This window comes from Hypanus sabinus, chromosome 15 (genome assembly GCF_030144855.1).
Source record: "Hypanus sabinus isolate sHypSab1 chromosome 15, sHypSab1.hap1, whole genome shotgun sequence".
Classification (NCBI taxonomy): Eukaryota; Metazoa; Chordata; class Chondrichthyes; order Myliobatiformes; family Dasyatidae; genus Hypanus; species Hypanus sabinus.
Window position 1 is genome coordinate 38419738 of NC_082720.1, and position 24838 is coordinate 38444575.

Genomic DNA, 24838 nt, shown 5'->3' on the forward strand with positions numbered 1-24838 from the left:
AACCAAGGGAAGGGCATATAATGTTCCAAAAGTCAGTGGGAAGTTGGATGTTTAGGAAGTTCTTAAAATCCAACCAAAAAAGCCATAAGAAGGGAAAAGATGAAATATGAGGGCAAACTAGCCAATAATATAGAGCAGGATACTGAAAGTTTTTTTTCAATAATATATAGAGTAAAAGGGAGGTAAGAGTTGATATTGGACCACTAGAAAATGAGGTAGTAATGGGGGACAAACAAATGGCAGATGAACTTAATAAGTACTTTACATCAGTCTTCGCTGTGGAAGACACTAGCAGTGTGCCAGAAGTCCGTGAGTGTCAGGGAGCAGGAGTGAGTGCCATTGCTATTACAAAGGAAAAAGTGCTTAAGGTGAAAAAGGTGAAAAAGGTCTTAAGGTGGACGTCACCTGGACCAGATGGACTACATCCTAGAGTTCTGAAAGAGGTTGCTGAAGAGATAGTGGATGCATTGACTATGATCGTTCAAGAATCATTTGACCTTGGCATGGTTCCAGAGGACTGAAAAATTGCAAATGTCACACCACTCTTTAAGAAGGGAGGAAAGCAAAAGAATGAAAACTATAGGCCAGTTAGCCTAACCTCAGTGTTTGGGGAAGTGTTGGAGTCCATTACTAAGGATGAGGTTTTGGGGTACTTGGAGACTAATGATAAAATAAGTCAAAGTCAGCATGGCTTTTGTAAAGGGAAATCTTTACTGACAAATCTGTTAGAGTTCTTTGAAGTAACAAGCAAGATGAAAAAAGGAGAGGCAGTGGATGCCATTTACTTGGATTTTCAACAAGCAAGAGGCTGTAAAATGGGAACAAAGGGGCCTTTTCTGGTTGGCTGTTAGTGATTAATGGAGTTCCTCAGGGGTCAGTATTGGGATCACTACTTTTCACATTGTTTGTCATTGATTTAGATAATGGAATTGAGGGCTTTGAGTAAATTATATGTAGATAGATGCAGGGGTAGGTAGTGCTGAGGAAGCAATGTGATTGCAGCAGGATTTAGACAAATTGGAAGAATGGGCAAAAAATGACAGATGGTATATAGTGTTGGGAAATGTACGATAATGCATTTTGGTAAAAGGAATAATCGTGTAGACTATTATATAAATGGGTAGGGAATTCAAACATCAGAGCTGCAAAGGAATTTAGGGGTCTTCGTGCAAGACTCCCAGGAGGTTAATTCACAGGTTGAGTCTGTGGTAAAGAAGACAAATGCAATGTTGTATTCATTTCAAGGGGAATAGAATATAAAAACAAGGAGATAATGCTGAGGCTTTATAAGACACTAGTTAGGCTGCACTTGGAGTACTGTCAAGAGTTTTGGGGCCCCATATCTCAGAACGGATACGTTGTCATTGGAGAGAGACCAGAAGAGGTCACGACGAAGTTTCCAGGAATGACAGAATTAATATATAAGGAGCATTTGGCTGCTTTGGGCCTGTACTCACTGGAATTTAGAAGCATGCTGGAGGGATCTCATTGAATCCTACCAGGTGTTGGAAGGGTGGCTGTAGATAGGGTGGCTGTAGAGAGGATGTTTCCTACAGTGAGGTATCCAGAACTAGAGGGCACAGCCTCAAAATCAAAGGGTGATCCTTTATAACAGAGTTAAGGAGGAATCTTTTTAGCCAGAGAGTAGTGAACCTGTGGAATGCTCTGCCACAGGCAGATGTGGAGGCCAGGACCATGGATATATTTGAAGCGAAAATGGATAGTTTTCTGATTGGTCAGGGCATCAAAGGTTATGGCAAACAAAGCAGGTGTATCAGGTTGAGTGGGATCCAGGATCAGCCCTAATGGAATGGCTGAGCAGACTCAATGTGCTGAATGGCCTAATTCTGCTTCTATATCTATATTTGCTTCTATATAGCTCCATTTAGCTCTATTTACCACACCCTGCTATTGCAGATAACTCTTACAATACTACCATCACTTCTTATCTGGTTAGGGTTAGGGTTAGGGTTGCATCCATTACTGTATAATATTATGGTAATTCTTACACTACCATCTTACCACTGTGAACTTGAAAATCTTGGAAAGCTTGTAATGTTTGACTTGTAAATCTTCTACATCTTATATTTTAAGTAACTTATTTTTTGTTCTTTCATACTTCTCTTCTAATATTTGTATATCTGTACACTTGTAATGGTATTGTGACACTGTAATTTCCCTTACAATCAATAAAGTATCTATCTATCTATGAATCATTCTAATAAATGGAAATAAGAAAATATCCCATGATAACTCGAGGTTAATATCATCCACCTCTACTGACAACAGTTCAATTAAATTAAATAGTAATACCAAGCCCTTTGTGTGTTTTGAGATTTTAGTTTGTTATTCTGCGGCAGCAAATTGTTAGCTGGATTAGCAATTCTCAGATCTATTACTAAGAACGTTAGAATTTGCAGCAGACTTCAGCAAAACCACAGTTAAGGCAGACGTAGTTTGAAAGATTACAGAATACTTATCACTTCTTATCTGGACAGCAGGAATGTGCACCCATTACTGTGTAATATTACAGTGATCCTTGCACTACGATTTTATCAGTGTGAACTTGTAAATCATGTAATCTTTGACTTGTAAATTTTGTACATCTTAGTTTTAAGGTAACTTATTTTTATTCTTTCTTCTCTTCTAAAACTTGCGTATCTGTGCAGTTGCAATGTTACTGTGACAGAGTAATTTCCTTTGGGATCAATAAAGTATCTATCTTTCTATATATCACATATCAAAGGAATGATTATAAATCATTTGTTGGCATCAAGAAAGTCAATAAAATTACCATCTAACACCTGCCTCCTTGTACTTCTTCCTCCCCTTCCCCCACATTCTTACTCTAGCTTCTCCTCTTTCTTTCCATTCCTGATGAAGGGTTTCGGCCCAAAATATCAACTTTTTACTCTTTGTCATAGATGTTGCCTGGCCTGCTGAGTTCCTCCAGAGTCTTGTGTGTGTTGCTTGGACTTCCAGCACCTGCAGATTTTCTCGTGAATGAAAATTACCATCTATTTATGTTTGCATTTTGTAGTCTGGTAGGTCAAGTATATGTATTCATTAGGCCTTAAAATGTCATACTCTTAGGCAGCTGTGATATAATTAAGGGAGGGCAGAAAAGCTTACATAATGAATGTGGACAAAAGCTTTGTTTGAGTGTTTGGTGGGGGGGGGCGTCAATGCTTATTTGCTGGTGGGGAAGGGGGTGTCGTTGCATTGCTACTGCTTGTGCATGGGTGGGGAAGTTGGGGGGGCATTTAACTGTCATTCATTCTTTGGGGTACTCCTCTGTTTTCATGAATGTTTGCGAAGAAAAAGAATTTCAGGATGTATATTGTATACATTTCCCTGACATTCAATGTGCCTATTGAAACTGCTAAAAAGTAAACACCGAAGTTCCTGTCTCAAGTTGGTAGACTAAAATTTCACACCACTCAAGAGGCTTGGGACTGCCAAACTAAAATAAAACAATATAAAAGTAAACATATGCAAATTATAATCTGCATAGTAAAATCAACCTGACCATTAATCTCATAAACACAAGAGATTCTGCAGACACTTCATGGTCTTAGCCTGAAATAGGGACTGTTTGTTCCCCTTCATAAATGCTGCCTAACCTGCTGAGTTCCTCCAGCATTTTGTGTGGGTTGCTTCACATCAATCTGTTTTTATAAACTAATGTTTCAGAATACCAGAGGGTGCCTTGGTACAGATGGTGACTGTATCAGGAAGAAGGCCCAGAGATTAGCACATTTTTAATTATTTGCACTTGCGACACTTTCTGAAATTAAGTACCTCAGAGGTCATCAGCTACAGGGAAGCACCAGTTACTGAAATAATTATGTAACACTGAGCTGTCAGCTACAGGTAACCTTCTCATAAACAAGTAATTCCATATTGCTCACCATCTGAATGTAGAACATCTACCCCTGCAAACTCTTCTTTTCTGTTCCTATGCAACTTGAACAACCCTGCAAGATGCAAAAGTAAGTGTCTCCATTCAGTGAATAATAATTCAGTTGTACAATAACTTCAATGTCCAAATGAATGCAAGTTTCAAGGTATGGTTCAGTGTGATGATTTGCACTACCAACTACAAAACTTGTACAATAAAGGTATATGTAGGTGAAGATCCTTTTGAGCTGATGATATTGCAAATGCCTCTGGAGGCATCCAGCTCAGTGCAGCTCCCTTACAGCTGTGTGATATAGAAGCATAGATTGTAGAGCCGCTGCCTCACAGTGTCAGAGATCAAAGTTCAATCCTGCCCTGAGAGATTGTCTATGTGACGTTTGTGTATTCTCCCTGTGGTTGGTAGGGTTTTGACACCCGCCACCCAACACTGTGCACTGTGCATCCGCTGCTGTGCACTCCTACATCCCATAGATGTGAGAAAAGATAGGGCAACTGGCCACTGAAAATTGCTCTGAGCGTGTTGAGGAAAATGAGGAATTGATGAGAATGTGAGGAGAATAAACAGTGGAGGATTAATGCAACTTTCTTTTTAAATTGGTGTTTGTCAGCCCAGATTCTATAGGATGCAGGTTTTGTTTCTATATTGCACGGCTCTACAGCGCTATGGCTACAAACTGCATGACCCTTCACTTCAGAGAAATATACAGTACATTCCTGAGCCCTGAGGCTGTATCTGCCACTTGCTCAGGTGGGAAAAGAAAGGATTTCATCTATCAAAACAAGGGAAAATCTGCAGGTGCTGGAAATCCAAGCAACACACACAAAATGCTGGAGGAACTCAGCAGGCCAGGCAGCATCTATGGAAAAAAGCACAGTCAACATTTTGGACTGAGACCCTTCATCAGGATGGATTTCATCAAGCTGTAAGGGAAGGTTCAGAATCACATCAGAATCAAATTATTATTGACATGTGTCACAAAATTGTTGTTTTGCAGCAGCAATACAGTGCAAGACATACAAATTAATATGTTATGAAAAATAAATAGTGCAAAAGATGAATAATGAAGTAGTGTTCATGGACCACTCAGATAGCTGATGATAGAGCGTAAGAATCTGTTCTTAAGGCATTGTGTGTGGATCTTCAGTCTCCTGTACCTTCACCCTTAATGTAGATGACTTTTCAACATTATTTTGTCAGTAATTCAAAGCAGCGTTGATTTCTCCCTGGAGCCTGCACAGTATTTATTCCTCCAGCATTATCATAAAGCTGATTATTTGATCGCATCCTTTTTTCTGTGCATGATTCTTCATTGTCATTTATTAGCTGCTCCATTTATCTACATCATACGAGTTTTTTAATCGGCTGGGCAGCTTTGGAAATTCTACAGCTCTGAGAGGCACTACAAAAGTGTTCATTCTTTTTCCTTGTACTACAGCATTAAAGCCTGCTACTGAATCACCAACTTCAGTAGTTGCCATCCAGTGTTACCAATTATTTAACAGCAAATATGGCTTTAACAGTCTCTCCGCCATTATTCTTATTATGGGAAGTGAACAGGTCAAAGGGATAGAGAGCATCCACCTATACTGTCTTGTGATTCTATTTCATTGGGGTTCAATTCTTTAAAATCTCCAATTTAGCATCAATATGATCTGCTACCTAATATCTCCAGCCATTGTCATCTGGTTGTATTGGTCTCCCTGGGGCAATGTAAGTTAACGCCACCCTCAACTTATACAGTTCGAGTTACTCTCAGACAGAGCTGCTTCTTTGCAATAAGGCAGAGACCACGATGAACATATGAGCGCCATTATCCCTGTTCCATGTGCAATGACCAGTGCACATCATTAGCTTCGGCATCATGACCAGGCAGCTGGAGGAGAAAGAATAACAAATCTCTGCTAGCTTAACTCAAGGTGCAGAATCTTTAGGTGTTGCCACCCAAACCTAATAAAAGATAGTTACAGAGCAAAATGTACCCAAATATATCAGCAGGCTTTCTCTGGATGTGCAAACAAACACCTTATATTCTATTTGGGTACCCTTTAATCTGACGGCATGAATATCAATTTCACATTCCGGTAAAAAAAAATTCCCTCTCCACTCCCGTCTTCCTTGATTCTCCACTCTGATCTTTTACTTCTCCTCATTTGCCTATCACTTCCCCCTGGGTCCCCTCCTCTTTCGCTTTCTCCTATGGTCCTCTCTCCTCTCCTTTCAGATTCCTTCTTCTCAAGCCCTTGACCTTTCCCACCCACCTGGCTTTACCTATCACCATGTGGCTGTCCTTCTTCCCCCTTCCCCCAGCTTCTTATTCTGGCATTTTCCTCTTTCCTTTCCAGTCCTGAAGAGAGATCTTGGCCTGAAACGTCAACTGTTTATTCATTTCCCTGGACACTGCTAAGCTCCTCCAGCATTTTACATGTGTTGCTTTGGATTTCCTGTATCTGCAGATTTTCTTGTGTTTAAACTTTCTCCTCTAGGATCCTCTACCACAGCACACCAACATAATATAATGACTGTGGAAACAAAAACAAAACAGAAAATACAAACATAAATTTAGAGGTCATGCAGTATCTTTGGAGAGAGAAACAGAGTTATTGTTTTTGGTTGATGTCCTTTCATCAAAGTTGATAGAGTTCGATTGCATCCATTTGTCAAACATGATATTTTTTAACTTTTAAGCATTTTCATGATGAATATTTTCCAGTGCAAAGATGACTTGTTTTAGAGAAAATATTATTACTCACATTCTGAAGTCAATTCACACAGCTTAATGAAAATTGACAGTGAGTCTTCTTTTAGCGAACATATTTAAATTCCATAATTTATCATTACATTGCTGCCAAAGCACATAAAGTGTTTTGCTTGAGATTTAGATATTTCATGACACCAATTATAGAACAGTTTTACTGATTTTAAGCTTGACATTACAAGATCAAGGATGAAATTAGCAAAGTAGCCCAGCTTGAAATTGGAATCTTCTATGCCAGCATTGAAAATCATCTACAGTTTGGAAGGTTATTTAGCAATACCAGAGACCAAAGCAAAGCTAATAACATGCTGTCATTTGCTGCTGAGAACCTAATGAAGGGCATATTATGTGCATATAGAGTCACTGCATACTCTATTCAGTTTTCATCTTTGACTAGTGGTTATAAAACAAATAAAAAAAGAAAAGATTGTTAAATATAATGTGAATAGTTCCAAAGGTTTCCAAATTGATGAAAGCTTAGAAGAGAGCTTTAAAACAATGGTAGAATTTTATCCAGTTATCATCCACATTCATCACCTTCCAGAGGCTCGTGCTGTTACTCTGTGAAGTACTGCTCCTTAGTTTTGGAAGGATATTTTGATATGGGAAGAATATTCTCAATAATTCCTTCCACTCTGGCAATGTACAAATAGGAACTGAGAGAGATCAGATCCACAGAAGTTAATCCCAGCATACTATGGAATATCAATTAAGAAAGTGAACAAAATACAGAACTATACAGGCAGTCAGTAGGTTATAAATCAACACCTACAAACAAGCTGGAGGAACTCAGCAGGTCAGGCAGCATCCATTGAAATGAGCAGTCAATGTTTTGGGCTGAGACCCTTTGACACACTGAAGAAGGAGAGGGCAGGGGCCCTATAAAGATGGTGGGGGGGATGGTGAAAGGCCCGAAATGTTGACTGCTCTTTCAACGGATGCTGCCCGACCTGCTGAGTTCCTCCAACTTGTTTGTACGTGTTGATTTGACCACAGCATCTGCAGTGTACTTTGTGTTTACACTAGGTTATAAAGATCCCTATTAAAATAGAAGACTACTTAGGCCCATACTGCGTCAGCCAAAGAGATGGAGGTGGATGTCATGACTCAAATGTCATTTCACTGAGAACCATAGTCTGAAAAGCAAATAAACAATGCAAATGTCTTCCAATTAATGAAAGGCATTCTTTCCAGAAAACAATGCAAAACTAAAGGAGGTTGCATAAATTATATGCAAAAGAAAATCAACATAAACCACTCACAGTAGTGTGGGAAAGATTCTTGATTTGTAGCAGAATTATTCATTTATCTCCAGCTCAGTTTCCAATCTTAAAGTATGAAAAAGCTCTTAATTTTGATTCTCTATAAATGTATTTTAACTTAAATGGTATGCTGCCAAATTTACTCTAGCAATATGTAATCATAAAAATTTTGTACTTACTGTAGCATGTCTATGTGGATATTATACACTATTTTTCCTAAAGCTTCTCGTAAAAAAGTACTATTGGTTGAGTTACTTAATTATATAATTTTCACTATTACAGACAAAACTTAATATACTAAACTTAACTATTGTGCTTAATACTTTATGACTTCCATAGACCAAAGTTCAATAATTATTTTAATATTTGAGTAAAATGTACTTGAAAACTGAAAATTTTCAGTTGAAGATATGAAGTATCCATTTCTTTATTCCAGATGTTTTTGTGTTGAAAGTTGTATTTTTAAAACATTGCAGTACAGCTATAAGGCTGGAGATGCAGGGAGTTAGCAGCTTTTTATTTCTGAGAATTGCATTCAAGTTTGACTCAGAATGATGAAATGATACATGTTCATTAGTTATCCAGAAGAACCATAACCAAAAATGTATCAATAGTAGAGCATCAGTGAGCACAAAAGAATACTACTGTCTACATTATTATTATAAAATGTAAAAACATTTTTCTCAGCTTAGGCTGGTAAAATCTGAGGTGCAGGCAAAGCCAAGCACACTCATTTCTCAATTGCTAGGAACTATCAGACTATTATAGTGGTGCTTAGAATTGTTGTTTTCTGTAGATTTACATAGATATTACTGTGTAGCCCTAATCATTTAATGCTCTTGTACAGTGTCTTTGGGGTGATTCCAGTTGTAGATATTACTCTCAAGGTATACAATGTATACTTCGTTCATGTTCCAAAGTCTTTCAATTTCCTCTTTTAATTCAGTTTATTTCTAGAGTTATTCATTTATGTAAGTTACGTGTGTTTGGAATGGCTATATATATTAAGCAAGTTGCTCTTGCTTGTTTATCCTGTATTATTATATCCAGATGGTTATTATGGATGGTCCTATCTGTAGTAATGGCTCAGTCGTAATATAATTGGTGAGATTCTGACTCTAAAATTGGATCAGGCTTGTATTTATAGTAAGGTATAATTAACATCAGTTTTCATTTTAAAGCCAGATTTTGATTAATGCTGCTTGCCACTTGATTGTTTGCTCCTATGTAAGTAATCAGATTGAGATAAACTGCTACAGGATCCTGTAATGTGCTGGATTGTTTCTGGTTTATTATGAATATTATTCTAAATGTCACAAGAGTAGAAACTTCACACAAAGAGGGCACTGGACACAAAGGGACAGTAAAAAGATCTTAAATAATGGCAAGCTGGATCATACACTGTTATTATTTGGTTCAGACTATTACTGCTGGAAAGAAAAACAAGAATGCTTTTTTTAAAGTCTCCCCATACAATTCCACCAGTGCAAGATAGAAAAATCTTCACATAAATCTGTCATTGGCAAGTCAGAGCAGCCCATCATCCCTGCCCCAGTTAGATTATGTAAACATTGTAGGTTTGAATCAGCATTCTCTGATAAATACAGGAAAATAATTAATATTTCAAGATAGTAGTTGGTCACATTTTGAAAAAGAATTTTTCAAAAATTAGCAGCTCAGTAAAACTCTATAATGACTTTACCTCAAAGGGATTAACCACAAAATTCCTTACCCAGCACAATTTCTAGATAAATGGAATTTAAATCCTGGATGTTTACTGCTGTTCATTATGTACAATGGTTCAACTCTGTAATATGCATATAAACCAAAGAGCTAAAGCAAATGCATTAATACTAAGCAGCCCTGCCATGCTTCTATTTCTCTTCAAAAAAAGAAGTAAATGATAAAATATTTTAAGCACCAATCATGTACTTAATTATTTATTTAAGTCAAGTTGTTGATACAGCAGATGGTACCTGTGCTAGCCTAGAATGGAGGTAACATTTGAGGGTTATGATTTCCTTGATTCCTTCCACAGATTTAATAATTTAACATAATGAAGCAAGAAACTTATTCAGTCAAAGGGGATTAAAACAATCCCCACAGTTTAAGACTGTCAGACAGTGAAAATATTTAACACTATTCTTGTTAACTTTCAGTTCCTACTATGTAAGACCCCATCTGGTCTGTGACATCTATTCCATAGCACATTGCATACACAGTAAGTGATAAAAAATCATCTCAAGCTCTCCCTTCAAGCAGCGTTCATGCATATTCACATCATTAGAGATCTAAATGCAGAGTTTGGGAGAGAATATTCATGATTTATGCAAAACCTACAGGCATTATTAGCACATGCGAGCAAATAGGAAGCATGGAGGTTTGAGAAATTACAAAATTGCTACATTGCCTGTATCTTTATTGACAAAATAAATAATCATATACTTGACAAATTCTGGGCTTTGCCAAGTGCATGATCTTTTAGTCTGTGGGCCGGTATCTCTCAGCTGACAAAACATCAGAAAAGTTTATTGTGTTCAGCATGTAATTAGTTGCAAATCTTTCAACAAATAAGCCACAATCATTTTATAATTTGATCATTAAAACTGGTAAATTCCTCATCCAGGTCTGAATACACATACTCATAGGCATTCTATTTACCCAGCAGTTTGACACACTGGACAAAGGAGACACCAGTGACCAGTAAAGCATGTGGAAATGTACTTAAGCTAGCCTTCATGAATTACGTAAGAAGACAATTTAATCATAAAGGGTCTAAATTAGGCATGACGCAATTTCCTGCATATTTAAGATAGGTTTGTACTGTGCATTTGGCTAGAATGACCAGAAAGGGAAGAGTTGTGTGCCTTGCAGCTCTGAAAGATGCATGCACTTTTTAATTTAGTTTTAACTTTCTATTTAAGTGTTGTTTTTCTAGTTTTGTTTCAATTTATTTTGTGACAGATATGTACCTGAAGAGTAGGATGTGTTAGTATATAAACATAATTGTTACTGTGTCAGCAAAATCACTAAAGCACTGATGACAGCTAAGAGCAAACAAGCTTAATTCTGAGCAACACACATAAAATACTGGTCAGGCAGTATCTATGGAGGGAAAAAAACAGCCAATGTTTTAGGCTTAGACTCTTCACCAGTCATGATGAAGCATCTTTGATTTCCAGCATCCATAGAGTTTAAGCTTAATATCCATTTGTGTTTAAGCTTAATTCTGAGGTGAGGTTGAGAGTGAGGTAGCATTTCAATAAGTGAGACCTTGAGGATCAATGAGCTGATATGTAGTAAGTGGCAGTCGCACTACAATAGTGTCTTCTCCAACAAGAGAGTCTAATGAACTACCTTTGATATTCCACAGTATTCCCATTCCAGAATACCCACTGTCATATCCTGAGGATCTCCAGTGATCAGAAACAACTGGATCAACCACAAAAATATTGTTGCTACAAGGGTAGGTCACAGTACATATCTTGCTTTAGGTGACTCATCTCCTGACACCCAAGCCTTTCTCATTATCTACGCTTTCTTAGATGAGCTAACCACCAAAGAAGCTGATTAACAAAAGAAACTCAGTGTTGGCAGGGGTATTGGAAAACATCTGGAGAATGGAATGAACTGTTAGCACGACTAAAGCATGATCATTTGAATGACATTCTTGCTGATTGATTGTAGGTGAAGCATGATCCCTTCTGTTAACCATAAGAGCTGCACTTTTAAGAACATAATAGAACATAAAATACTTCCATCAATAACCTAAAATCTAAATTTTTTGGTTACCAGCATTTTCTCGATGCAATTTTTCTCAGATGTATAGCTCATTGCAAGATTGACCTTTCCATTAAGTTTCACTTCAGCTTTTCTAATCTAAAGAGAGCAACTTCAGTGCCTCTGCTCACTGTATGTGAGACTATTTCAGAATCTGTCATCTGTAATTTCTCTGTGTTTGTGTCTTTCTTCTTAAGAGATTTTGCTCAGTCTGAGACTTAAGGGATATCCAGTGATTTGTAAAGATGGAACTATGTTATTATGTGTGCATAATAAAAGAACTTCGGTTCCCAATGGGCAATGCGGGGGTGTTCACACAGAACCAGAAGCTACGATGGTGCACACACAGGATTGAGCAGTTCAGAAATAACATGTTCTAATACAAACCCATACCAAGTTTATCTTCATTAAGACCAAACAAAACCTAACTTCCATGCTTTCATGCTTCAAACATCAGTAGTTTAAGCAAAGGATTGTGTGAGTGTGTGTGTGTGTGTGTGTGTGTGTGTGTGTGTGTGTGTGTGTGTGTGTGTGTGTCTGTGTCTGTGTGTCTGTGTGTGTGTGTGTGTGTGTGTGTGTGTGTGTGTGTGTGTGTCTGTGTGTTCTCTTCAGAGCAACCTGCAAGAATTAACTTAATAAGTACAGTTTTATTAAAGCATACATGAAAGTGTGCTTCTTTTAATTGGGATAAAACAATTACATTTTCTAATATTGTGGTCTGATTTCTAGCATACCAACAATACCATTGTAAGAATGGCATTTTTTTTTAAATGGTCGGCTGTTCATCATTCAGGTAAATAAATAATTTAAGATTTTGGACCTTTTTTTGCTTTCAGTACTGCCTGTATTTCAATGTGTTTTCAATTAATCCAGGCTTAATTGAATTTTAGAGCCTTTCAACGTACCCTAAGTTTAGGGGAATGTCAAATTTACCAAGACATTGAAACATCTTAATACACATTGAGTATTTTGTCCAAATAATGTTGATTCATCTCTCTGCCATCATAGTTGTACATTAATGTCCCTGTCATGTTAGGTGAGTTAAGTCTCTCCAATGGCTGGAGCATCCTAGCTGGCTGCATTGGTTGATATGCAAGTCACACACACAAGATGCTGTAGGAACTCAACAGCAGCATCTATGCAGAAGAATAAATCTTCAACATTTCAGGCCAAGACTCTTCATTAGGTGATATGCAAGTCAGGACAGTATGACATAGAGCGAACACTATTGCCCATGCAGCAAGCTCCCTCTCTTCATGAAGCTGATGAACCCAAAGGAACGGTAGAGACCGATACAGTTTGGTACTAGTAGCATTGCAGAAGTTGCCAGTCAGTAAACTCGATGTAGGACTACATTAAGGAATATAGATATGAAATCTTCCTCAGGATTTACTCCAAAAGCCTTCCCCAGGAGTGGGTATTGTCGCAAGGCAGTGGAGGATTAAGATTAGAGAGATTAGGGTTTTCTTTTTACCAGATGAGCTACCAACCATGGCTGATGAGCCCCTTCTGCCCAAAGCAACTGGTTTTAAGGCGCCAGTAACCTGCCTTTGCCCTTTCTCCTGTTTGTAGAAATGTTTCTGCTGGATTTAGTAACTAAGCCACATGTGAAGGCCAGGGGCTGGGCTTGGCTGTCAGAAACTATTTGAGATGCATGCCCACTGGGAGCACTTAACAGGTAGTGGGAGCTTATCCCCACTACCCTTCTCCCCCACACCCCCACCCCGCTTTGACAGCCTTAGGAACCAAACCGAGCCACTGCAGTTTGTGCTATTTATTTACTTAGAATAGGTAACAGCTAGAAGATTTTATTAAGTAAAAAGCATCTGTAACTTCTTATTATTGGGATACGATTTCAAATGATTTTATTCAGGAAAGGAATACTATTCCTCCTTATTCCTATGATCCATGTTTTTTGGGATGTGATGCAGTGAGCTGTCTTCCTGAATTAAGGCAGAGCTGTTCATGGAAACACTCCCACAGTGCTATTGGATGGGACGCTCCTGGATATAGGTCCATCTACAAAGATGGGACAGTGATATATATTTCTGAAGTAGGGTGATGAGCAACTTGAAGGAAATTTCCGGTGTTGGTGCTCACCTCGTAACTCTTAGTGGGGGAGGCTACTGATTTGGAATGTGCTGAGGGCTAGCCTAAGATGAGCACTTTCAGTTCATTTTATAGATGGCACACACTTCACTCACTATGCACCAGAGACAACCAATGTTTCAGGTGATAAATGGGGTGTCAACCAATTACTCTGGATAATGACAAACTTGAGTGTTGTTGGATGATTTCCAGAAAATGTTTTGCTGTCTGGCAAAAGTTTCTACAAAAATTGTGTGCATTCCTTCTGACTCACCCAAACACTCAATATATGATTCAGCACTATTCAAGACCTTGTCACTTGATTCTGCTATTTTCTGGCCAACTGTAATTGGCTTCTAGATTTGGCTGAGATAACCTGATGATCACAGGTAGGCCCCTGGTAGTAATAACTGCACAAATAAGATCTGCAAACTGAGAATATGCAAAAGAGCTTTCAAGGGCAAGCAAAATTAATTCAAGATCTTTTATAATCAAGTTAGAGGAAAAAAGAGAAGACAGGAACATGAGCTTGGAAATGGAAGGAAGTAATATTATGAATAGAATTAAGAAATTGATTAAGTTCATGAATAAATTGTGTTGGTCTTTATAGTAGAGAATTTGTATAAACTTAACTATATAAAGAAATTAACAAAAACTGATTTTCATTGAAATTAAGTACCAGAATACTGTATTTAAAAACAGTATAGACACAGAGAACTGGAGAATCCTTGGTTCCCAGTGATATGCACTTCAGAAATTTAGAAGAAAATTGATAAGGGGATTTTCTTCAAAAGCTCTTTCATTTCAGGAGTTAACCCCACAGCATTCCAAAGCGGACTCCTTAGTTAATAAAGATATGAGACTGGAATCATGAAGTTATGGACCTGTTAGATCAACATTTGTTAGAATATAAAATTATGGATGGAGTGACCAAGTACTTGGTTAAGTATGAGCTCATTAGCAAAATTTGTAAAATTTGTAAAATTTAACTAAGCTAAAGTGATCTTTTATGGTAAAGGATCATAGACAAGAACATTTCTCAGAAGACCTATGAGAAGGTGCCTCACATGAGGCTGTTTAATAAATTAAGAGCAATGGGTATTACATGAAAGATATAAATCTGGATAGATAATTGGCTGATTGGAGGAGGCAAAGAGTGGGAATAAAGGGAGCTTTTTCTCATTGACTGCTGATGACTAATGGTGTTCCACAAGGGTCTGTGTTGGGACCACTTCTTTTTACAGTATATCTCAATGATTTGGATGAGAGAATTGATGTCTATGAGCGAAGTTTGCTGATAATGCACAGATAAGTGGATAGCTAGGTAGCGTTGAGGAAGCAGGTGGGCTACAGAAGGAGTTAGACAGATTAGGAGAATGGGCAAAGTGGCAGATGGAAGATGATGTCAGGAATTGTATGTTCATGTAGACTATTTTCTAAATGGTGAGAAAATTCAAAAATCTGTAGAGTAAATAGACTCGAAAGTCCTTGTGCTAAAGGGTAATTTGCAGGTTGAGAGGAAGGCAAATGCAAAATTAGCATTCATTTGGACAGGACTAGAACATAAAAGCAAAGACGTAATGTTGAGGTTTTGTAAGGCACTGGTAAGGCCTCCCTTGGAGTATTGTGAGCAGTTTTGGGCCACTTATCTAAGAAGGGATGTGTTGACATTGGAGAGGGTTCAATGGAGGTGAACAATAATGATTTCAGGATTGAAAAGCTTATCATCTGAAGAGCTTTTGATTGTTCTGGGTCCGTACTCATTAGAATGAGGGAGATCTCATTGAAACCTATTGAATGTTAAAAGCCCTCAATAGAGTGGATGTAGAAAGGATCTTTCCTAAGGTGAAGGAGTTTAAGACCAGAGGACACAGCCTTGGAATAGAGGGATGTCCATGTAGAACAGAGATAAGGAGGAATTTCTTTAGCCAAAGAGTGGTGAATTTGTGGAATTCCTTGCCATAGGCTAACTCATTAGGTATATTTAAGGCAGAGGTTAATAGATCCTTGACTAGTCAGGGCATGAAGTGATATGGGGAGAAGGCAGGAGACTGAGGCTGAAAGGAAAATGGATCCGCCAAGATAAGATGGAGGAGCAGACTCAATGGGACAAATGGCCTAATTCTGCTCCCAAATTTTATGGTTTTATATATATATATATATATTATAAGTCTTACCTGATGTATTTGATAGAATTCTACAAAAATTATCATTGGCTCAAATTAAAGTCCATAAAACTGATGGCAGATTATTGGCTGATTAAGAAATCATTCCATTTAGAACAGAGATGAGGAGGAAAGACATCATCAAGGTATCTATAAAGATCTCATAAAATCATTCTACTTACTAAACACAACAAAGAGGCTGATATCCAGGATTGTGGATGAAATAAAATAGCATAGACTGGAGCATGGATTCACATAAAAGCTTTTGTAGTTTAAGTGGGATGCTGAAGCCATCATAGTTAGATTTACGTGAAAGTAGATATGATGAATCCATTTTTGAATGCAAAAGCATAGATCAAGGTAGTGTTTAAGTGGCAAAAATATGGAAATTATGGAGTTTCATTCCAACTGAAAATATATATGAAAATGTAGCAATTAAGTACAAAAATACCAGAATAGATGTTAGCATTATGACTAAAGGTTGAGATTATTCAAGAAGGAAGTTTTCCTACAGCTATTCAATGGCATAATTAGATTTCATGTAGAATATTGTAAATAGTTTGGGTCACAGCAATTTTTAATTTGGACAGGTCCACCTTCGGGGAAATCAGAATCAGGTTTATTGTTACAGCAATTTGTTGTTCTGTGGCAGCAGTACAGTGCAAGACATAGAAATATACTGTTACATTACAACAAGTAATAAATATAAAGTAAAAAAGAGATTGTTCTCATGAGTTCATGGACCATTCAGATCCGATGGTGGGGAAAAAAGTTCAAAGTAAATTTATTACTAAAGTACATAAAATCACAATATACAACCCTGAAAATCATTTTCTTGTGGGCATTCACAGTAAGTACAAGAAACACAATAGAATCAATGAAAACTATACCCAACAGGATGGACATACAACCAATGTGCAAAAGACAAAAAACTGTGCTAGTCTATCAAGAATGGGAGGTGAATAGTCCTTGATAGTGAATCCATTGGTTGTTCCATTGGAACAGTTCAGTGAAGCTGATTAAAGTTATGTCCTCTGACTCAAGGGCCTAATGGTTGAAGGGTAATAAACCTTCCTGTACCTGGTGATGTGGTCAAAAGCTGTTGCTAAAGTGCTGAGAATGGACCTTAAGCTCATGTACCTTCTATCTAATGGTACTAATGAGAAGAGGACAATACCCCGATGCTGAGAGTCCTTAGTGATAGATGCTGTCATTTGAGCATGTCTTTGATGATAGGGAGGTCTGTGCCCATGATGGAGATGGCTGGGTCTGCTTCCCTCTGCAAATCTTATGATCCTATACATTGAAGCCTCCATACCAGGCAGTGATGCAACTGTTTGCCCCCCCACCCCACCAGTTCAACTTCACATTCCCATTCCAAAAGGCTGGTTCATGGCCTCTTCTATTGCCACTATGTGGCCACACTCAGGTTGAAGGAGCAACATCTCATATCTGTCTCATATTCTTTCCAACCTGATGGCATAAATACTGATTTCCCTAACTTCCAGTAATTGCCCCCTCCTCTTCTCTTTTACACATTCCACATTCTGGCTCCACTCTTAACATTTTTCTTCTCCTCATGTGCCCATTACCTCTCTTTGGTGTCCCTTCTCCTACTGTTCCTCAATTGGTCTACTGTCCTCTTCCATCATATACCTTTTTCAATCTTTTACCTCTTCCATATATCACCTCCCAGTTTCTTCCTTCATCCCCTCCTCCAACCACCTATCTTGCCCCTCCCTTGATTTCACCTGCCAAATTGTACCCCTTCCCCACCTCCAACCTTTTAGTTCCTACTCCTTCCACCTTCCTTCCCAGTCTTGATGTAGGGCCACATCATAAAACGTCAACTGTTCATTCCTTTCCGTGCATGCTGCTTGATCTGCAGGGTTCTTCCAGCATTTTTTGTATAGATTTCCACCATCTGTACTATCTATTGTGGTAGTGATGCAACCTGTCAGAATGCTGTCCACAATATACCTGTAGAAATTTGCTATAGAGTCTCTGGTGACATACCCAAATTTCCTCAACTCCCTAATGAAGTATAGTCACAGGCATGCCTTCTTCATGATTACATCAATATGTAAAGCCCAGGATAGGTTGTTCGAGATGTTGACAGCTGGGAACTTGAAGCTGTTGACTCTTTCCATTGCTGACCTTCAGTGAGGACTGGTGTGTGTTTCCTCGACTTCCCCTGCCTGAAGTTTACAATCAAATCCTTGGTCCTTCTGATATTGAGTGCAAGGTTGTTGTTACTACAGCACTTGATCAGCTGATCTATCTCATTATGGCTCCTTTTAGCCAGCTGAGATTCTGCCAACAAAAGGGATGTCATCGGCAAATCTATAGATGAGATTTAAGCTATGCCTTGCCACACAGTCATGAGTGTAGAGAGAGAAAACAGCAAGTTAAGCATGCAATGTTGAAGTAAGTCTGTGTTGATTGTCAGCAAGGGGGAGATGTTATTACTGATTCACACTGACTATGATCTCCAAATGAAGTCAAGGATCCAATTGCAGAGGGAGGTACAGAGGCCCGAGTTTTGAAGTTTTCTGATTGGTACTGAGGGGCTGATGATGCTGAATGTCGAGTCTGATATGGGTATTGCTGATGTTGTCCAGGCAGTTCAAGGATGAGTGGACAGCCAGTGGGATTTCACCCACTATAGACCTGCTGTGGTAGGCAAACTACAGTGAGTCCAAGTCCTTGGTTAGGCAAAAGTTAATTCTTGCCAGGACCAACCTCTTAAAGCACTATTTCACAATAGATGTGAGTGCTACCAGGTGATAGTCCTTGAGGCAGCTCATCCTACCCTTCTTGTGCACCAGTATAATTGATGTCCTTTTGAATAAGGTGGGAACATTTGATTACAGTACTGAGAGGTTGAAGATGACCTTGAACACTGCAGCTAATTGGTTTGTATAGGTTTTCAGTACCCTGCCAGGTAAACCATCAGGGCTTGCCACCTTATGAGGATTCACTCTCTTGAAGGTTGTTCTGATATTAGCCTCCAAGACAGAGATTACAGGATTGCAAAAGCTGTAGGGATTCTCATTGGCATAGTATTTGTCTCCCTGTCAAAACATGCATAAAGGCACTAAGTTAATCGGGGAGTGAAGCAACACTGCCAATTATGCTGTTAAGTTTTGTCTGATAGGAAGTAAAGGCATGCAAACCCTGCCACAGCGACCGTGCATCTGATGTAGTCGCTAACTTCACATGGAATTGCACTTTTACTCTTACAAAGGACTTCCTTAGGTCATATTTCCACTACTCATGGAAGTTCTGGATCATTGCTCTTGAAAACCGCAGAACTGGCCCTCTGGAGACCGTGAATCTCTAGGTTCATCCATGGCTTCTGGTTTGGGTATACCCAGTATATTCTTGAAAGTGCGTATTTATCCACACACTTCTTGATGAAGACGGTGAAAAGTTTAGCATATTCATTCAGATTCCTGAATAGTCTGCCAGTTCAAAGCAGTCCTGGAAGTGTTCTTCGGCCTCTCTGAACCACATTTCAGAGACCTCACCACTGGCGCTACAGTCCTCAGACTCTGTCTATATGCTGGAAGTGGAGTACAGCTCGGTGTTTTGACTTGCCAAAATGCAGGTTTGTGATGGGACATTAGGCATTCTTGATGGTGGTGTTTCAGTGGTCAAGTGTAATGACTCTTCCGCTTTCAGAGATGACATATCAGTGGTAGTTTGTCAAGACTTTGTCAAACTGTCATGGTTGAAGACCCCGCACTGACTGACTTTGTTAAACAGTCAGTGGAAGCAGACAAATACTGCTTGCTCTAGGGCTTACCAGTGGAAAATTCAAGAGTATACAAGGCTTATGGTACCAGGTTCCATTGAAGCCTAAGCTACATCTCGATTGTGGATTCAGAAGAGCTAATTTTTTTCACTTCACCATTGCACATACTGCATACAGTGGATGCCCAGAGAGGATTGTATTAAGGCTGACAGAGACTCAAAATTTGAGGGAGAGTGTTGGAAATTTGATAAGAGATTAACAAAGATCTTGGTAGAAGTGACAGACAAGTATCTTTGGAAAGGCTGAGCCAGGAGTCAGTAGATTGATTAAAATAGGAAATTGTTGAGAATTCAAGGGATGGATTTTACTACAGGAATTGGGGAGTATTCCTAGCACAGAAAGATACAGAGCACCTTTAATCTTTGAATTGTCTACCAAGAAACACCAAGGTTCTTCTTGATGGAAACCTAGAGATCCAGGAGCAAATTAATCACATGAAAAGCATTCTTCAACTAAAAGATCATTCCTGCCTTAAGATGAAGGAAAAAAAAACCTACAGGCATCTAAATGTTGAGACTTGCCAGAGAACTATTGATGAAAAGAGAACAGGTAGGAAGAGCCCCACACAAAAAAAAACTGATATCCACAATGTACCTGAATTCCTCACACTGTGTTCTTCACACTAACGTTTTTGATCCGAGGATCTTCAGAGGTCAAGCACGAGGCTCATTAAGCACTAAAAGATCAAAAGGATCAGGAAAGGAGAGTTGAGAGAGCAGAGCTCAGTAAAGAGAAAAGGCGATGGAAGGAAAGGGCAAAAGGAAAAGAGAGAGAGAGCCAATGTGCTCAGCTCTTCTTATAGCAGTTCATTGATTCTATTGAATTTCTATAGATAACAGATATTCCATTCCAATTTTGTAGTTAAGAGTTAACTAATCAGATAGCTCCTATTCCAATAACGTGAGACCCAAGAAGCATTCAGAATAATACCGAACTGTAATCACTAGAAACACACTGACTGATAGCAAATACATAGGTAATGATATATAAATACAAACAAGAAAGTCAATCCACAAAGAAAATAACAATTCAACAATCTAATCCAACATTCTCCCCCCCCCCCCACTGATTCTAAATCACACATTTAGAAATTCAGAGGCAGAAAAACTTGTGTTATCGATGTTAAGTATAGAATAATCAAAAATGTACCTAAGTTATGAAAATATCAGAGGGTATTCATAGGTTTATGTCATTGTTAGTTAGATTGTCTTTGTGAGTTGGCACACTTAAGTGAATTTGAACTGCTGTATTAATGATCACCTTATGCAAATAAAAAAGGTGTAAGTTATCATGACGTATCAGACATATTGAGTAACGCCAGCTTTCTAGTCTTAAATGAATTTAGTCCAAGAAATCCCAGCCATTAGATTGATGTATTTTAGCTGTTTCTTTACAAATATGATCACCTGAATCAGTTATAACTTCATCAGGTATGTAAATACAGCATTCTTTGCCTATAACTGCACATGTTCTCCTCTTAATTGCTAAGAGATGATCTTACATTTGGCAACCCAGTGGAGCAGTTAACTCCCTTACTTGACCCATTAACCTTTTCAATCCCTCACACTTTTGGTCAAACTGACCACCTGTTCGTACATTTAACTTACATATTTCAGTTCTTCCCTTTCCCTCAGGCATTCTCTGGATCTTATCACACGCCTTCATAATACACTCAACAGTTATGGTATATTTCATCAGAATTTTTTCATTAATCACATCAAATTGAAATATTTTATTCAGATAAGAACTCAAAACCTCATCTTTTCACATATAGCTGGAGATTCTCTAATAGGTTTCACGTCTTAGGCCATTGTCTTAATTCAATCTCATGTAACACTTAATTTGTATGTATTTTTCATCACTTGGACTGCAATTGAAATATTATTAGATTGCAACTGAGCAATGAATCATAATTGTTCTTAATCTTAAACTTCCAAAGAAAGTGCATTGAAGCAAGAACTTGACAGTATTGGATGATCTGGAAATTATAGACTGAGATCTTACCTCCTTTTAAGTTTGCAAGTTGAAAGTTATCACGTTGCCTGGGATTCTTCTAAGTCCATAAACATTCATAACCACCCTGCTTGCTGCGCCAAAAAATGTTGAATGCCAATGTTTTTGATCCAAGGTCAGGAGTCAAAACTGAGGCATGAAACTTGTTGTTCACAATCATTTATTAAGATATATGAAAACAAATAGATTGGGAATGTATAGCAAGAACAAAACCTAGTAGTGAGAAGACAAAGATGGAAGGAAACAAAGGAAAAGAAAGAGTCAACTCTTCTTCTACCTGTTTGCTATTTCCGTTGAATATCCATTGATTACAGATGTTCCTTTCAAATTTTGTAGATAAAGTTAAACTGTTAACTGTTTGAAAACTGTAAGCCTCATCAGGAGTGAGTCACTGAGCCTACTGAAAGAAAGGTGTAAGTGGAGCAGTCATTGTTGGAATGGGCCAATGTTAGAATACTCTGGCTTTGGCTCAACAGATTTGAGCAAGAACAGAATTGGACAAGCACAGAAGCAAGCTCTAAGTAAGTTTTCAGTAACTTTTTGTTTTCTGTTAGTACATAGCTGGTGTGCTGGAAATGGGTCCAGAAATAATCATTTGTTCCTCTTGTGAGATGTTGAAACTACATCTGATGAGCAGCAGCTCCTTGGAGACCATGTTAAGGAACTGGAGCTGCAGCTTCATGACCTTCAGTTCGTATGAGAGAATGAGGAGGTGATAGACAGGCGCTACCCCTAAGTTGCAGGAGATGACTATCAGGAGAGGAAAAGGGAATAAGCAGCCAGTGCAAAGGACTCCTGTGGCTGTTTCCCTGAATAATAGGTATGTATATCACTTTGGATACTGTTGAGGGAGGTGGGGGTTGGGGTTGAAGACAACAGTAAGCAGCTCTTTGACACCAAGTATGGCTCTTTTGCTGAGAAGGGAAGGGGGAAAGGGGATAGGGGAACAGAACAGAAGTTTCTGTGGATGAGAAGGAGATTCCCAGATGGTTTGTTGCCTCCCAGGTACCAGAGTCAAGGACATCGCAGATCAAGTCCAAGATGTTCTTGAGTGGGGACAGTGAGCAGCCAGAGGTCATGGCCCATGGTCCTTGGGCAAGGTGTACTACCTGCTTAGTTACACTCCCCACCCCCACCCTGGATTAGGGTCACGTGAAGCCATGGGAGCAGGTGGTGGATGGTCATATGAGCAACTGGTGCATATTACAGGTTCTGATTATGCAAGTACTGAAGAGTATTGATAATGGCTGGTTGTGGAAAGACCAGGATCATCCACGTCATGCAACTCAAATGAAGATAATCCGGCTTCTCATCTTTTTTCTCTAATTCTGATATAAGACCTTGGCCTGAAACATCAACAGTTTACTCTTTTCCATAGATGCTGCCTGGCCTGCTGAGATCCTCCAACATGTTGTGTGTGTTACGTGCATTTTCAGCATCTGCAGGTTTTCTCTTGATTATAATAAGAAAGGCATGGCCATGTTCATGGGATTATAGCATGGACCATCCAAAACTGCAGGACTTAGAAGAGGAAATTTGTAAAGAGATCACAGACTGTTGTAAGAAACATAAGGTTATGATAGTAGGTGATTTTAACTATCCACATATTGACTTGGGCTCCAAAATTGTAAAAGGGCTAGATGGGAAAGAGTTTGTCAAATGTGTTCAGGCAAGTTTCCTTAATCGATACATAGAAATCCCAACAGAGAGAGTGCAAAACTAAATCTCCCAGTGGGGAATAAGGCAGAGCAGGTGACAGAAGTTTGTGTAGGGGAATACTTCGCATCTAGTGATCATAATGCCATTAGTTTTAATGTAGTTATTAGAGAGGGATTTGGGAAAGGATAGGTCTGTCCTCTGGTTGAAATACTAAATTGGAGAAAGGCCAATTTTGACAGCATCATAAATGATCTCACAAGTTTGAATTGGGATAGGCTGTTTTCTGACAAAGGTGTCCTTGATAAATGGGAGGCCTTCAGAAGCACAACTTTGAAGTATGGTGATGGTATGTTCCTGTCAGAATAGAAGGCAAAGATAACAAGTTTATGGAACCTTGGTTTTCCAGATATATTAAGGCCCTGGTTAAAAAAATAAGGAGGTATGGATAGGCAGGAATAAATGAAGTACTTGAGGAATATAAGAAATACAAGAGAACATTTAACAAGGAAATCAGGAGGGTTAAAAGAAGACCTTGGTTTGCTCTAGCCAACAAGGTGAAGATTAATCTTAAGGGCTTCTACATATACAGCAAAAAGATTGCAAGGGATAAAACTGCAGCAAGATCTGGACCGGCTGGAACTATGTGATAAAAATGGCAGGTGGAATTTAATACAGACAAGTGAGAGGTGCAGATAAAGTATCTGGGATGGCTCTGAGAATCATGTGTCTTTCCAAAAAAAAATGACAACAAATCCTGCAGTGGAAGAAGTATCACATCGACATTACCAACCAACCTCCTGCTTATCCCACCTAACGCAGAGCCTTTTAGATCCCTCCTGCGAACTCACAGAAATAGAGTGGAAGCAGATCATCCTTGATTCCAAGGAACTGCCTAAAAAGATAAGAACTTAGGTTCCTAGTTAGTAAATGGAGCTAGTAAACAGCACACTTAGTACTGACTGCACACAGAAGTCATTGTAATAAGCAAACACTATGAAATTGATGATTTTTAGAGGCTATTCATTTTAGCCCTCTGAGATTATGATCTTTGTCTTTAATATTGTCAAAGCTATCAGAGTGTGAATACCCAGGCAAAGTTCAAAGTTCAAAGTAAATTTATTATCAAAGTGCATATACGACGCCACATACCACCCTGAAATTAATTTTCTTGTGGGCATTCACAGTAACTAAGTAACCCAACAGAATCAATGAATGATTAATCAATATGCAGAAGACAACAAAGCATGCAAATACAAAAAGAAAGGGAAAAAAGAAGTGATAAGAATTAGATTAGATAAAGACTTCCTAGAACAGAAAGGGGAAGAGTTATAACAGATATAAAAATGTGTACAATAGATAAATCTTCTAAGGATATAT